This window comes from Pelodiscus sinensis, chromosome 4, assembly GCF_052426305.1.
Source record: "Pelodiscus sinensis isolate ZL-2025 chromosome 4, ASM5242630v1, whole genome shotgun sequence".
In the NCBI taxonomy this organism is placed as follows: Eukaryota; Metazoa; Chordata; order Testudines; family Trionychidae; genus Pelodiscus; species Pelodiscus sinensis.
The window spans coordinates 35,678,130-35,692,570 of record NC_143055.1 but is presented as its reverse complement, the minus strand read 5'-3'; the positions used below and the strand labels follow the sequence as shown (position 1 = coordinate 35,692,570).

At 41.4% G+C, this 14,441-nt stretch overlaps 1 long non-coding RNA gene across 2 annotated transcripts in view; it reads left to right on the top strand.

The window, feature by feature from the left end:
* LOC112543869 (uncharacterized) overlaps positions 1 to 14,170 on the top strand; it is a 114,242-nt gene extending 100,072 nt beyond the window's left edge. The window contains exons 3-4 of one of the 2 annotated variants that reach the window (XR_012903896.2): positions 3,955 to 4,018; positions 13,493 to 14,170. This is a non-coding gene — a long non-coding RNA (uncharacterized LOC112543869). The remainder of the gene's footprint in view (positions 1 to 3,954; positions 4,019 to 13,492) is intronic. The other variant, XR_012903897.2, reaches the window with a different exon arrangement.
* Positions 14,171 to 14,441: the final 271 nt, after the last annotated feature.

The window sequence follows — 14,441 nt, the reverse complement described above, 5'->3', positions numbered from 1 at the left end:
CAATTACACAGTAATTCAGGGGGCTGCACAACAGTTTGTGAGCCGAGGCCCAATGGAGGTGGCAGAAAGCATTATTTATAAATGCTGCTACATGAACATGTAACACCAGTCAATAATCTAGCTCCTTCCACACAACCCTGGGGAGCAAGGGGCAGATGTATACTTATTTTTTTCATCCCTTATCCAAGCAGGCTTCACTACGTGAAAGGAAGGTACAGCATGCATTATTATCCTTAAGATTCAGTCAGTCTGCTTGCTTCTCCTTGGGCCAAATGGTTTACTCCATCAAAGTGCTGTTCCTAAACATCACCTAATTGAACAACTAAATAATATATTACTATAGGCTAAGAAAAAAATCAAGTCAAGGCTGAGCCATTTTCCTTCACACTCAAAGTTCAAATGTTCCTGTGCAAATGTGCTCTTTTTGTTAAACAATGTCAGCATTTTTCATTCTGTAAACTTTTGGGAGTGTGGCCTCTTATAGTTAGCTCATTAGTGAACAGCTCATGTAATCAATAAGTTGCCAACTGTGAGACTAAGAGTTTCTTATCCACAGCTTTGCATGTTGCACAGCACTCAGAAATATTGATGAAACAGCATTCTGCTTTACTTGAAACAGCATCTCTCCTTTTGCTCTGTTTTAGCTTGTGTATCACAATAATTAACATTTTCTTGACATCGCAACTACCCCATCTACGCTTACAGTGTATTTTTTCCCATTCACACTGTCTATTTTGCAGCTTTTCTATTAGCTACATTTTGTTATTCAAGAGAAATTACTCTTGCTATCCTCTCCCAAAAATACAGCAAGTTTTGAGGTGTTTCATACTTCCACAGGATTTATTAGGAGATATCTTAGGGTACGTCTAGACTACAGGGTTTTGTTAGCAGAAGTTTTGTCGACAGATAGGCTGTGTCTAGACTACATGCCTCTGTCGGCAGAGGCATGTAGATTAGACACATAGGCAAAGGCAAATGAAGCCACGATTTAAATGATCACGGCTTCATTTACATTTACATGGCTGCCGCGCTGAGCCGACAAACAGCTGATCAACGTTCCCCCTGTCGACATCAAAGCCCTTTGTCGGCAGCCCCATTATTCCTCGTGGAATGAGGTTTACCAGGGCTGCCGACAAAGGGCTTTGATGTCGACGGGGAACGTCCAGACTAGCGCGCGAGCCGACAAACAGCTAATCAGCTGTTTGTCGGCTCAGCGCGGCAGCCATGTAAATGTAAATGAAGCCGCGATCATTTAAATCGCGGCTTCATTTGCCTTTGCCAAAAAAAAAATCTACATGGCTCTGCCGACAGAGGCATGTAGTTTAGACGTACCCATACTGTTGACAAAGCTTCTGTCGACAGAGCGTCTAGACTACATTCAGTTCTGTCGACAAAGCAAGCTGCTTTGTCGACAAAACCCTGTAGTCTAGACACAACCCTACATGCAATAACACCTTCTGTCGACAGAACTCCATCGACAGAAGGCGTTATGCCTCGTAAAATGAGGTTTACCAGTGTCGACAAAACTGCTGAGTTCTGTTGACGTTATGTCGATAGAACTCAGCGATAGTGTAGACGCAGGTATAGTTTTGTTGACAAAAGTCCACTTTTGTCGACAAAACTCTGTAGTCTAGACACTCCCTTATAGTATGTATATGCTAAAACTATGGGCCAGATCTTTTCAGAGATGCTTTTAGATACATTTGCACCTTCCAGATTCTGGATAGTCCAGCATAGCTCTGTCTACAGCGATACTAAGTCATGGCAGCTTTAAAGATTTGTCAATATGCTGCTCTGCCCTCTATCATTTATTATACCACCAGCATACTCCTACAGCAGGAATTGAGATGGTGAAGGCAAAGCCATTTACTTGCCAAACTCACCTTGAGCCTATGCTTGTAACATTCCTTGGGGGCCATTTCTGCAAGAGTAAAGAGGCCATAATAGGACTTAGAGCAGGGGTGGGCAAAAGGGCCTCTGTGGGATGAATCCAGCCCATGGATGCTCTAGTGCTCCCCCACCCCCCAGGCCAATCAGGTCCTGGGGGGCAGGAAGGGAGCGCACAAAGTCTCTTCCCACCCTGTGAGGGGTACGGCACTTCTAAGCACTGTACGCTCCTTACAGGACGGGAGCAGGGTGGGAGGAGACTTCACGTGCTCCCCCCACACCCAGGCCAATCAGGGCTTGGGGATGGGGGCAGCACACAAAGTCTCCTCCTACCAAGCCGGAAGCACTCAGTGCTTCTAAACACCATGCACTCCTTGCAGGGTGGGGGTTAGGATGGGAAGACATTTCATGTACTCCTCCCATCCCCAGGCCAATCAGGGGTTGGTGGTAGGGGGAGCACACAAAGTCTCCTTCTACCCTGCAAGGGGCTCAGCAAAAAGTCAACCGCCAGCTGCTGCTTAGCTGGCGGTTGACTCTAAGCATGGTTCTCCTTTGCACGGCAGGGGCAGAGAGCAAGAAACTTCACATGCTCCCCCTCCCCAGGCCCTGATTGACCTAGAGGCAGCAGTGGGGAGCATGCGAAGTCTCCTCCCACCACCAGGGGCACAAGTACCTAGAGGGAACCACCAACTGTTCAGAACAGCTGACGGTTCTCTCTGGAGGGGAGGGGGAAGACTTTGTGCGCTTCCCTACCCCCAGAGCAATCAGGGTCTCTGGCTGGGGAAGCAGGAAATGTCCTGGCCCCACCCCTTGCAGTGGGCTGGCCCAGGGCCACTTCAAAAATTTCTGAAGTGGCCCCCAGTCAAAAATTATTGCTCACCCCAAACTTGAGTCTGGTCCTATACAGTTCTATACACATTTCATCAATATCTAAATTGTGTATACCTAGAAGATAGCATTAAACCAAATTTTACTTTAGGTTTATTTTGAATAAAATGTGTGCTGCTTAAATCTTTACTCCCTGCTCCTCTCTCCCCCCTGTTATTTTTTTTAAAGCCAGTAACCAGGTTTTTCAGTTCTTTCCTTTATATATTTGAATTTCAAGATTTCCAATTACAACTTCTTTTTACAAATAATCTAGAACATGGGCACTGTGTAATGGAAGTTGGAGGGAGGCTAAGCCTCCATCCCTCAAACCTTGTACCACTGACTAGTAGTAATGACAGATTTGGCCCCCAGAAATATCTGACCCCATCATGGCCCGAGGGCACAGGGCTTTACCAGTGTCAGAGCCGTAGTGCGGGGATGAGGAGGAAGGAGCAAGTGGAGGGACAGGGGATGCAGGGAAGGAAGAGGCAGAGTGAGGGCAGAACAAAGATGGGGCCATGGGCAAAATGGGGTGAGATCATGAGGGAAAGGGCAGAATGGGTGGGAACATGGGTGGGTCTATGGGCAGAAGAGAAGCAATGGAGGAACTACAGCCAGGGATGAGAGTTCTGCCACAGTTTCTGCTAAGGCTGAGAGCTCATTCCCAGCTGGAGATGATCTCTCAGAGCTCCCGATCTCCATGGCCTTGACTGAACTCTCAGTCAACCTCCCACCTGAGCCAAGGCCATGACAGGGCTCAGAACCTAGTCTCAACCAGAAGAAGTAAGGCAGGATCCCAGCCTCCTCAAGGGGAAAAATCATTTCTACAAACCACAGACACATGAATCAATAGGGCATCTGATTAAAGATATAAAAGACTTAAGGTTTAAACTATATGAGTTTATAAGAAGGATCTGACTTGTTGGAAACAATTGAGATGTAATAAATGGGCCCAAAGAGCTAAAGGTGTTAATGTAATCCAGCCACTGTCTAACATTAAACAGCTCTAAGCAAGTTCGAGGGCTTGCTAGACAGAGGCCCGTCAGCCTACTTAATACCAGGGCAAACTCTCCTTTAAAAAGCCTGTTAGGCATTCATTAAAGATATACCAAAGAAAGGAAAACAGTTAACATATTTGAAATGTGAAGTATTAAATAGAGCTTTTATATTAACAACACCCTTTGTTTCCTTTCCCTTTAGGTGAGGAGAGTTTTTAGAAAGAAAAATCCCTTTGGCTGATGGTGTTTTAGGTAGTATTAAAATGGTAATTGTTGTTCTGGGAGAAAGAGAAGAGATTAATGGAGATGGGCAGGAGCTGTCATTGCTGTAGTTGTTAAAATCTGATCCCATTGTCTGCAATTCAAACACACACACAAAGGGGAGAGAAATTACCTCAAGGATAGAAAATGCACTCCTGTCTCTAGTGTTGACTTTCACTTTCTATCTCATTGCTAAAAAATATAGGCACAACACATGGTCTTATCAGCCACTCTGCGGCCTGCCAAACTTGTACCTGCATTAGGCTGGTTAGGGCATTATTTTTCGCTTCCTTTTCTGGTCACAGCTTTACAGCAGTGTTGCAAAATATATAATCTTTGACAGCTAAGTCAGCATCTTTTTAGACAGTAGGAAAAGGAAGGAAAAGAAATAAGATGGGACAGGAAAAGGATGTGTTGCAAGAAATTGCCCTGTCTATCACAATGGTATCACTCAATAGTATGAAGTTATTAAAGTTGCATGTGGTTTTCCATTCAGATCTCCTGTTTCGGTCATTGTGATTTTTTAGTTTCCACCTATGGGATTATCCAGCTTTGGGGTAAAGTTCTGACTCCACTGATGCCAATACATATATTTTCCTTTAACTTCAGATGAACAGGATTCTTGGGCTCTATCTGAAGCTGAACTGATTTGGAAATTTTGAGCAAATTCAGTTTGATCAATATTGAGTAGGATGACACTGAAAAACAAAACACACATTCCCCATTATAAAATATTCTTGAGATATGTATTTGAACTGATTTACAACTAAAACAGCTGGTAGAAGAAAGTTGAAATTTCACAGATAAAATAGTCTTAACCATAACAGTTTTTCAGTATTCTGCAGAAATTTGTTTTGATCAGATATTTATACCCTTTGAAAATAACATGTACAGCACAGTTCATATAAAATTTTCTTGGAAAATGAACATAGCTATAGAAGATTGTACGTAAGAACATAAGAATGGCCGTATTGGGTCAGACCAAAGGTCTATCTAGCCCAGCAGCCTGTCTGCCAACAGTGGCGAGCACCAAGTTCCCCGGAGGGGGTGGACCGAAGACAATGATCAAGCGATTTGTCTCGTGCCACCCATCTCCAGTCTCTGACAAACAGAGGCCAGGGACACCATTCCTACCCCATTGCTAATAGCCTTTTATGGACCTAACCTCCATGAATTTATCTAGCTTCTCTTTAAACTCTGTTATAGTCCTAGCCTTCACAGCCTCCTCTGGCAAGGAATTCCACAGATTGACTATGCGCTGTGTGAAGAAGAACTTTTGCTTATTAGTTTTAAACCTGCTACCCATTTATTTCATTTGGTGTCCTCTAGTCCTTATATTATGGGAACTAATGAAGAACTTTTCTCCTCTCCATACCACTCATGATTTTATATACCTCTATCATCTCCCTCCTCAGTCTCCTCTTTTCCAAACTGAAAAGTCCCAGTTGCTTTAGCCTCTCTTCATATGGGACCTGTTCCAAACCCCTAATCATTTTAGTTGCCCTTTTCTGAACCCTTTCCAAGGCCAAAATATCTTTTTTGAGGTGAGGAGACCACTTCTGTACACAGTATTCAAGATGTGGGCGTACCATGGTTTTATACAGGGGCAGTAAGATATTCTGTGTCTTATTTTCTATCCCTTTCTTAAGAATTCCTAACATTCTATTTGCCTTTTTGACCGCCGCTGCACTCTGTGTGGATATTTTCAGAGAACTATCCATGATAACTCCAAGATCTCTTTCCTGATTTGTCGTAGCCAAATTAGCCCCCATCATACTATATGTAAAATGTACTTTCAAAAAAGGGAGAGTGGAAATGAGTATGCTACTGTCACATCTTTCAAAACACTCTTGGAAACGCCTCTAAGAAAATACATTCAAGCTATGTCTGCACTACAAGGCTTTTGCACAAAAACAGCTGTTTTTGTGCAAAAACCAGTGGAGCATCCACACCTCAAGCATGTTCTTGCGCAAACAAACAAAAAATACAGTAAATCGACAAGACAGAGAGTTTTTGCTGGTAGAGTTATTCCTCTTCCCATGAGGAATAACTCCTTTTTGTGCTACAGCTTTTGTGCAAAAAGGCATGTGTGGATGCTCCATAGGGGTTTCTTGTGCAAAAAAAGCCTATCACAAAAAGCACAGGTGCTCTAATGGTCATTCTGTGAATGGCCATCAGAGCTTTCTTGCACAAGATTGTCCATGCAGTGTGGACACTCTCTTGCACAAAAACACACTTTTTGCTTTTGCGATGCACTTTTGAGGGGTGGATGCGTTTCTGCACAATACGTTTGTGTGGAAGATCTCTTCCGCAAAAAGCTTCTTGCACAAAACCCCTGCAGTGTAGATAAAGCCTAAGAGAAAGGCCGCAGCCCAGCACCCTGCCTGCACAGGTTGGAATCCTCCCGGGCTGCCACTCAGCTGGTTCCTTTTTCCCATATGTATTACAACATGATCTTACATGATTGCTTACTATTTATCAAATACTATATAGTGCCATACAAATTTTGTTGCCACCTTGGATACACATACAGAGCATTTTCATCTATGAAAGTCATTTATTTGAAATATTATGCTTAATACATGACCTACAACTACTGCCAGTAATTATTATTATTATTTTATTATATTATATTACCATGCTAATAAGTATTACAGACTACATAGATCTGTTGTTTGATTCAGTGTGGCAATCTCACGTTGCTACTTTAGTGACACTTTTATGGACTTGAAAGGTACATAAAATACAACACAGTGGGTTGTATGCACTTTAAGTGTAATGCAGTTACACCAAGAATGATTTTGGCCCAGCATATCTCATCATTCTGATTCAGTGATGAAAATGAACAAAATGGACACTCGAAAAGGTGGCAGGAAGATGGCTTCTAAGAATGAAATCCTGGCCCTAATGACGTCAATGGTATTTTTGTTGTTATTGTCAGTGGAGCCAGAATTTCACCACAAGTAAAGTTATACTCTAAAAGAAAAGAATAAGGCAAACTTGCAGGGTTTATAAAAGATTTTTTTTCCTACCTAGATGTCTTGGTGATGCAAATCACTGCTGTCACACCTTTTCTCTCATGTGATTAATTAGGCCATCTTGATATTATTCTGACATGCATACATTGAAAAACTCCAAGCAAATGCAGGGTAGTTTTTTAAATGTCATTTTTGTATCCAGACAGAGGGATTGTGCAGGATTTTTTAGAAGGTTTAGCAGCTCCATCATTCTTTAATTCTTAGTTTTCACTACTAAGAAAGTGCTGTGAAGGATAAAGGGAAAAAATCAGTCTATAAGCTGTGAATCAGGCTGGCACCTTTAGGAGTGAAAACCTGCTATTTTCCCTTATACACACAAAAGAGAAGGCTGATTGTATCCCTGTATACTCACTTTTCTACTTTCAAAAACATTAACAGTTATAGCATACCAGTGCGGTCAGCAAGGCAGTCTGGTATTTTCAAGTTCTTTCCTGCCTGTGCTCAAATACTTACCCTAGTCAATAAACCTAAATGTAAAGAACAAACTGCAGCTTCAGTTATTTTCTATATCAGAGTTGATTAAAACTCAGTATGAGCTCATAAGACATGAACATTTCGTACTGGCAGAGCAGGTGTTCATCTTCATGGTTAAAAACAAAAGCCAATGGGAAGAGACAAACGGGTTATGACAGATCACTGCATGAATTAGAAGGGATCAGTAGGAGTTTCTGCAGTCATCAGATAGGACATGAGTAATGTCCTTCACCGAAAAGTTAGAAACTAGTTCCCCAAAATTGAATCAAACTGTGGCATTTACAGCATGTTGATTTGTATTAATTCTTCAGCTGAATATGCATCTCTCTGCTGTTTTTTAACATTTCTTTAGATTTTTTCCCCAGTGAATGATTTTTTTCCTTCTCAAGTCTCTTTTTTAAATTCCCTTAGGCATCCAAATTTGCTATTTTGAGACTTCCCTTCAAACATGAACAATGTAAATATTTGTTTTGCTCCTGTTCCTGATATAATGGTAGATAAGAGCTCTTCCTTCCTAATACTCAACCCTTTTTTCCTGGAGCAGCTTGGTCCTTTAAAAAATAGGTTACTAAAAATCAGAACAGAGTAATATAAAGTAACCCACCTGTAGTGCCAAAAGTATATTAGAATGTTCAAATAGAGAAGAAAATATCTATATATATACAATATAAAACACATGTGGAGAAGTCCCCATAGGGGGTATAGTTTGCTGCCATAACACTCTGGCTATGTTGGCCAATCTTGGGCAAGAACATATGCAAATGAGGCACCATTTTTGCACAAGGTGCTTTTGCACAAGAACAAGCAGTCTACACTGATCCTTCTTGCACAAAAAACTGCAAGAGCCGTTCTGAAAATAAGCGGCAGAACGGCTCTTGTGCAAGAGGGAAGTTTTGCGCAAAAATGACAGCTCATTAAGTGTACAAATGAGGCATGGTGATATTCATCACCACGCCTCATTTCCACATGTTCTTGTGCAAGACTGGCCTGTTTAGATGTAGCCTCTATATACTAATAATGTGATAATTTTTCACATGTTTTAGGAAACACATTTTACACATCTTTCATTAAGCAAATTACCATGGCATGAAATGTATCACTCCAGACTATAAGTCGTCTTTCCTTTCCTTTGTGTTCTCAATTATTTTCTCTATCATTTAGTCCCTATAGTCATCTTATTGTTCCTTTCCTGTACTGAGTCAGATCCAGGGTCTACCTAGCTCAGTATCTTTTCTCCAACAGTGGTCAATGCAGACCTCCTGGGTAATATAAAAAATAGGGTAGCAGGAGTGATCCACTCCTGTTTTCCAGTTCCCTTTCCCCATTCTCTTTAGTGTGTTTCCACGTTTATTTCCCCTGGTTTTCTTTTCTAGTCCATAGATTGTTTTCTTTGACTTTTTTTGTAATTTAAGAATATAAATTGGCCGTACTGGGTCAGTGCAAAAATCCACCTAGTCCAGTATCCAGTCTTCCAACTGTGGCCAATGTCAGGTACCCCAGAGGGAATGAACAGAACAGGTAATCATCAAGTGATCCAACTTCTGTCACTCATTCCCAGATTCTAGCAAACAGAGCCTAGGGACACCATTTCTGCCCCACCCTGGCTAATAGGACCTATCCTCAATGAACATATTGTTACCAGATTTGCCCAATACTCCGTGGTATGCTTATTTATTGGGGCTACTCTTATGGGACTGGGGGAAGGTTAACAATTCTATCAGTGTGCTGCTTGTGCATATGGAGCTGAATTCTCCCTGCTGCCAATTCCCCCTCCCACTGGAGCTCTCCTGCAGGAACTAGGTTCCTCAGGAGGGGGTTCTTCCCACCTTAGCAACACACACAGACACTCATACCCACTAACAGAGCACGTCTGAGAGGACTGGGTAATCAGCACTCACAAGCTGACTCCTCATATGTCCCTGGGCTCAGCAGGTTGGGTTTAACAGCAATGCCACACTGCACCCTCATGTGCCCTTGGACTCAGTGGGCTGGATTAAACAGGACTTTAAGCTGCCATCCTCATATGCTCCCAGGTTCAGCACCTCATAATCCCCACTTTCACACCACAATCATTCACTAGTAAACCACACGATGAGCAAACCCCCACAGGATTTTAAGCACTACGGGGATCTTTAGCTTGGGTACAAGAAGCGTTGTTGCAGAGCAAATGGGGAAGCCAAAACAACACCCCTTGAGGAAGAGTGAGCGAAAGAGAAAGAAAGAGAGAGAAGCAACCAGCTTAACAATGGAAGTTATTTATTATATATATAGGGAGCCAGACACACAAAACAGTTACAATATTAAATCTAAATTGGAACTGATTACAAATGTTAGGGCTAGCTAACCATATAACAGTTTACATAGGTCAGAGTCAGAAGGCTAGGCTTAGAGATAGGTAGTTGGTGGAAGGGAGGGAGGGAAAAAGACCTCACCACTCCATGGAGCGTTCACTGATCGGGGTTCCCAGATGGTGATGGTAGCTGGGGGTCCAGAGGGCAGGAGACAAGCAGAGCAGAGCCCCCAGCATGATCAGACAGGAGATGAAGAAATCTCAATGGAACTGATGTAGTTTAAATCCAGAGATCAGAACAGTTTTTCTTGGGGCAAGGATAGGAGTTTTTATAGGGATAGGACAATAGTTCAAAGCGAAAGAAGCGAGACAATAGAGACTGATCACCCCTGGTTATGGGTGATGTTCCTTGAACCAACTCACAATGCAACTAGACAATTTCAGTATTTTGGATGTCATTAGGATCGTTACTAGAATTGTCTGATAATGATTAATTTGGGTGCGAGCAGGCCTGGGTTCATTAGCATCTGGAGTAGAGATTTCCCATCAGGCAGTGCTTCTCTGCTTTTGGTATCCCATAGTTCACTGCAGTTCCTGCCTTGAAAGAGCTGGTCTCCATTCTGTATGCTAATGAGTTCTATCTTCAATGCAGATGAGGCTGGGGTATTTCCTTAATTAGTTTAGGTGGGTCTTCCCTGGCCTTTTCCTTGCTTTGTCTGATTCTAGCAGAGGCCTAGCGGTAGGGGGGCATGGTTTTCCATGAATGTCACTCCCTGGCTTCCCAAGAGCACAGGGCTGGTACGTAACAATATCTAATTCTTTTTTTAATCCTTTTAAAGTTCTGGTATGTGTTAGATGCTGATTCCTCACTGTCAGAGACCTTGGGAAGCAGGCCAGTCCTTGTTTAAGGACATCCCCCTAATCTGAAACACATGCTCACCACCAAACATGTCCCCCAGAACAGAAACACTAACCCAGGAACCTATAACAAACTCCTGTCTACACATCTACTCATAGAACCTAACTACATTAGCCATTTAATCAAAAGCTTGTTTACCTGCACATATACTAATGTGATATATGCCATTATGTGCCAGCAATGCCCCTCTGCCATGTACATTGGACAAACAGGACTGTCTCTATGCAACAAAATAAATGAACAAAAATCAGACATCATGAATGGTAACATACAAAAAACAGTGGGACAACATTTTAACTTCCCTGGACACACAGTTTAACAGACTTGAAAGTTGCCATTCTCAAGCAAAAAACCTTCAAAACCATACTGCAATGGGAAACTGCAGATCTGGAATTCATATGCAAATTTGACACTCTCAGAATGGGTCTGGTGGGTTTTGCCCACAGAAGCTCATGATGCTATATTTATTTTTGTTAGTCTCTGAGGTGCCACAGGACTATTCATCTCTCATTACAATAGGTAATTTCCCCCTATATGTATTCTCACATTCTTATCCACATCCACCCTGATTGAATTAGCTCTGATGTTGCTCTCCCAGCTCTGTATCCCTGTTTTTTTTCTTTCACTTCACGCATCTGATGAAGAGAGCTGCAACTCATGAAAGCTTATGACATAATAAATTTGTTAGTCTTTAAGGTGACACACACGTCTTTTGTTTTTGCTGAAGCAAACTGATATGGCTACCTCTCTGAAACCTTTGTTTCATGTGTAAATTTTCCCACCTCCCTGTTTACTCCGTTTCCCAGATCATTTATAACTATGTTGAGTGGGATCCTAGAACGGACCGATGAGGGATGCCACTATTTTCTACTCTCCAGTCTGAAAAATGACCATTTATTCCTACCCTTTGTTTCCTATATTTTAACTAGTTACACCCATGAGGGGAACTTCCCTCTTATCCCAGATGGATTACTTTGCTTAAGGGCCTTTGGCGAAGGATTCTGACAAAGGCTTTCTGAAAAATCTAAGTACACTCTCTAAGTACACTGGATCACTCTTGTCCACATGTGTGTTGACCCCTCATGAAATTCTACTAGTTTGATGAAGCATGAATTTCCTCTAGAGAAACCATGTATGTTTGACATTTCCCCAATAAGTTGTCTTGATCTATCATTTAAGCAATCATTTAAGGTGATGAGATTACTTTTTCTCTGCATCCCATCCTTAGGTGACATGTACCCAGTCAATGCGGGGACAGTTGACAACCCTATTATTATTAAGGGTTTTTTTTAATAGCCTCTGTAATTCACATGAGCATTTCATAGTCTATCACCATCCTATTCAAGTGGCTAGTAATATATTGTTACTGCCTTATCCTTATTGTTAGAGCATAGAATTATTATCTAAAGAGATTTTATGGTACAGATTGGTTCATTTAAGATTTTTACTTCATTTATTCCTATGCTTTCTTTCACATAAAGTGTCACTCCCCCAGCAGCATGACCCTGTTCTAGCCTTCCTATAAATTTTGCATCCAGATATTTCCGTGGCCCATTGATTATACTTATTCCACTAAGTTTCTGTGCTGCCTACTATATTAATATCCTCATTTAACATGAGGATATTGATATAACTCACCCATCCTATTATTTAAATGTTAGCGTTTAATTGCTCTTCTGTAGCATAAACTGTCCTTAATTCATAGTAAGTCACTAGAAAGAATGAGGGAGTTACTTGCTGATAGGCAGAGCACAGTAAATGAGTGGAAGATTCATTACTAGATGCAGTGGGAAGTCCTGGAAGAATATATACAAAAATACCTTCCCCTCCATCATGTAACTCAATGCTAGAAATTTCTCTCTGTAGGTTTGGAATAAAAACCATTCCTGTTTTTTGACCCTCAGATTCATTTTAGGTATAATAGACCATAGTCTAACAGCGCCTCCAATGGTGGGGGAAGTTGTCTTAAAATCCAACAATTTAGGAAAGCCAAGGGCTCCGGCCCCTTTAAATCATTGCTGGAACCCTGGGCCCTTTAAATTGCTGGGCCACACAAGGTTCTGGCAGTCTGGGCAGCACAGAGTTAGCTGCTCCTAGCCTTGTGCCTTCCACCCAAGGCCCTGCCCCTTCTTGGGCCCAGAGCCAAACCTCCCTCCCCACATTGCTCAGAAGTTTCAGTCACCAGCCCTGTATTTTACTCAGTTTAGTGAAGTTGCTCTTGATTTATTGAAGTCTAAAAACATTGACTTAGGACAGCTGTATTTGTGTGCATTGTGTCAAGGGCCCCATGCAAAGAGATTGAAGATTTGAGCTATTAGGCTACACTGCAAATCCCAAAATAGCTATCCTGCTTCTTCACAAAAAGCCCATTATTTCAGGCTCGCTATTCAAATGTCCCTGTGAAACTCATTCTGCAAGGAGTAAGGGACATTTCAGAATAGTGCTTTATTTCGAAATTTGGTGCTGTGTAGACAGCGCCAAATGACGAAATAAGCTATTTTGAAATAGCATCAAAATAAGATAAGCAATTTGCATATCTTATTTTGAGTTACGGTGAAGAGTAAACACACCCTTAGTGAGCAAGATCTCATTAGCACCAATACACTGCATTGCAGGAACAAGAACAGACAGGTAGAACACCATCACAGTCTTGTCTCTTTTTATTTATTTATTTATGCTTTTCCAGAGTAGTTGTGGCATCTTAGATTTATTTTGAAAATACAATTGGGCCTAAGTCTTTCTCTCATTCTACTTTCAGCAGGTCCTGAAGATGACTATGGAGAGGCTTGAAAGCAGTGGATGAATACTGGGAATACTGGGAACAGACTAGAACCCTGGAAATCTGTAGATATCTTCTTTATATCGCAGGTATCTGCATCCGTGGATGTCAATGCAGATATCTGAAGCTCATTTTTGTGGATAAGGTGCAGATGCGGATGTAAATTTTGTATCCATACAGGACTCTAGAACTGACACTCTAAGATTGTTTAAGAGCTGCTGAAAGGGAGAGATGGAATTACTATGTTGCCCATTAAGTCATGCAGAGAATAGGAATGATAAAGTGTATAATGCAAGTCATGACATCAAGTCAAAATCTTGTTAATAATGAATGGAGACTGTACTATGCGGAGTACCAGGAAAGGGTTCTTTCAGTGCCTTATTAGATATTGCTAGAAAGTTCTTGTCTGATACTCAGTCACTGTAGTAAATGCATAAATTGATAAGAAGGCATTTTTCTTCTAGTATTGTATTGCATTTAAAAAGCTTCAAATTCAAAGCAATCAGGCAATGGAAGATGAATAAATACAGAGAATGTACTTAAAATTTGCATAAATGCACACATTTTGTGCCTATAATCAAGATAATTGAGGAGAAATGTTCAACTAATCCATTGTGATTCTATACAGTGTTCCAGTAACTATTCAGAAAGTCAGTATTAAAAAACTAGTCTAGATGTATTTTTTCAAGCATTTGAAATGGAATACAAAAATTACTACCTGAACCTACAATATATTAATATTAACTGAGGGTGAATGCCTTGACTCAAATAAGAACTAAACCAGCTTTAGACCAGAAAGTGAGAAAACAAATATGGGTTCAGAAATGTTCTGCTCATTTTTACAATTAAGCTTCAATATTCACCCAGGCCTATAAGCAAAAGTGCTGAAGAAGTGCTATCTTAAGAGCCAAGTGGCTTTTCCTTTGAT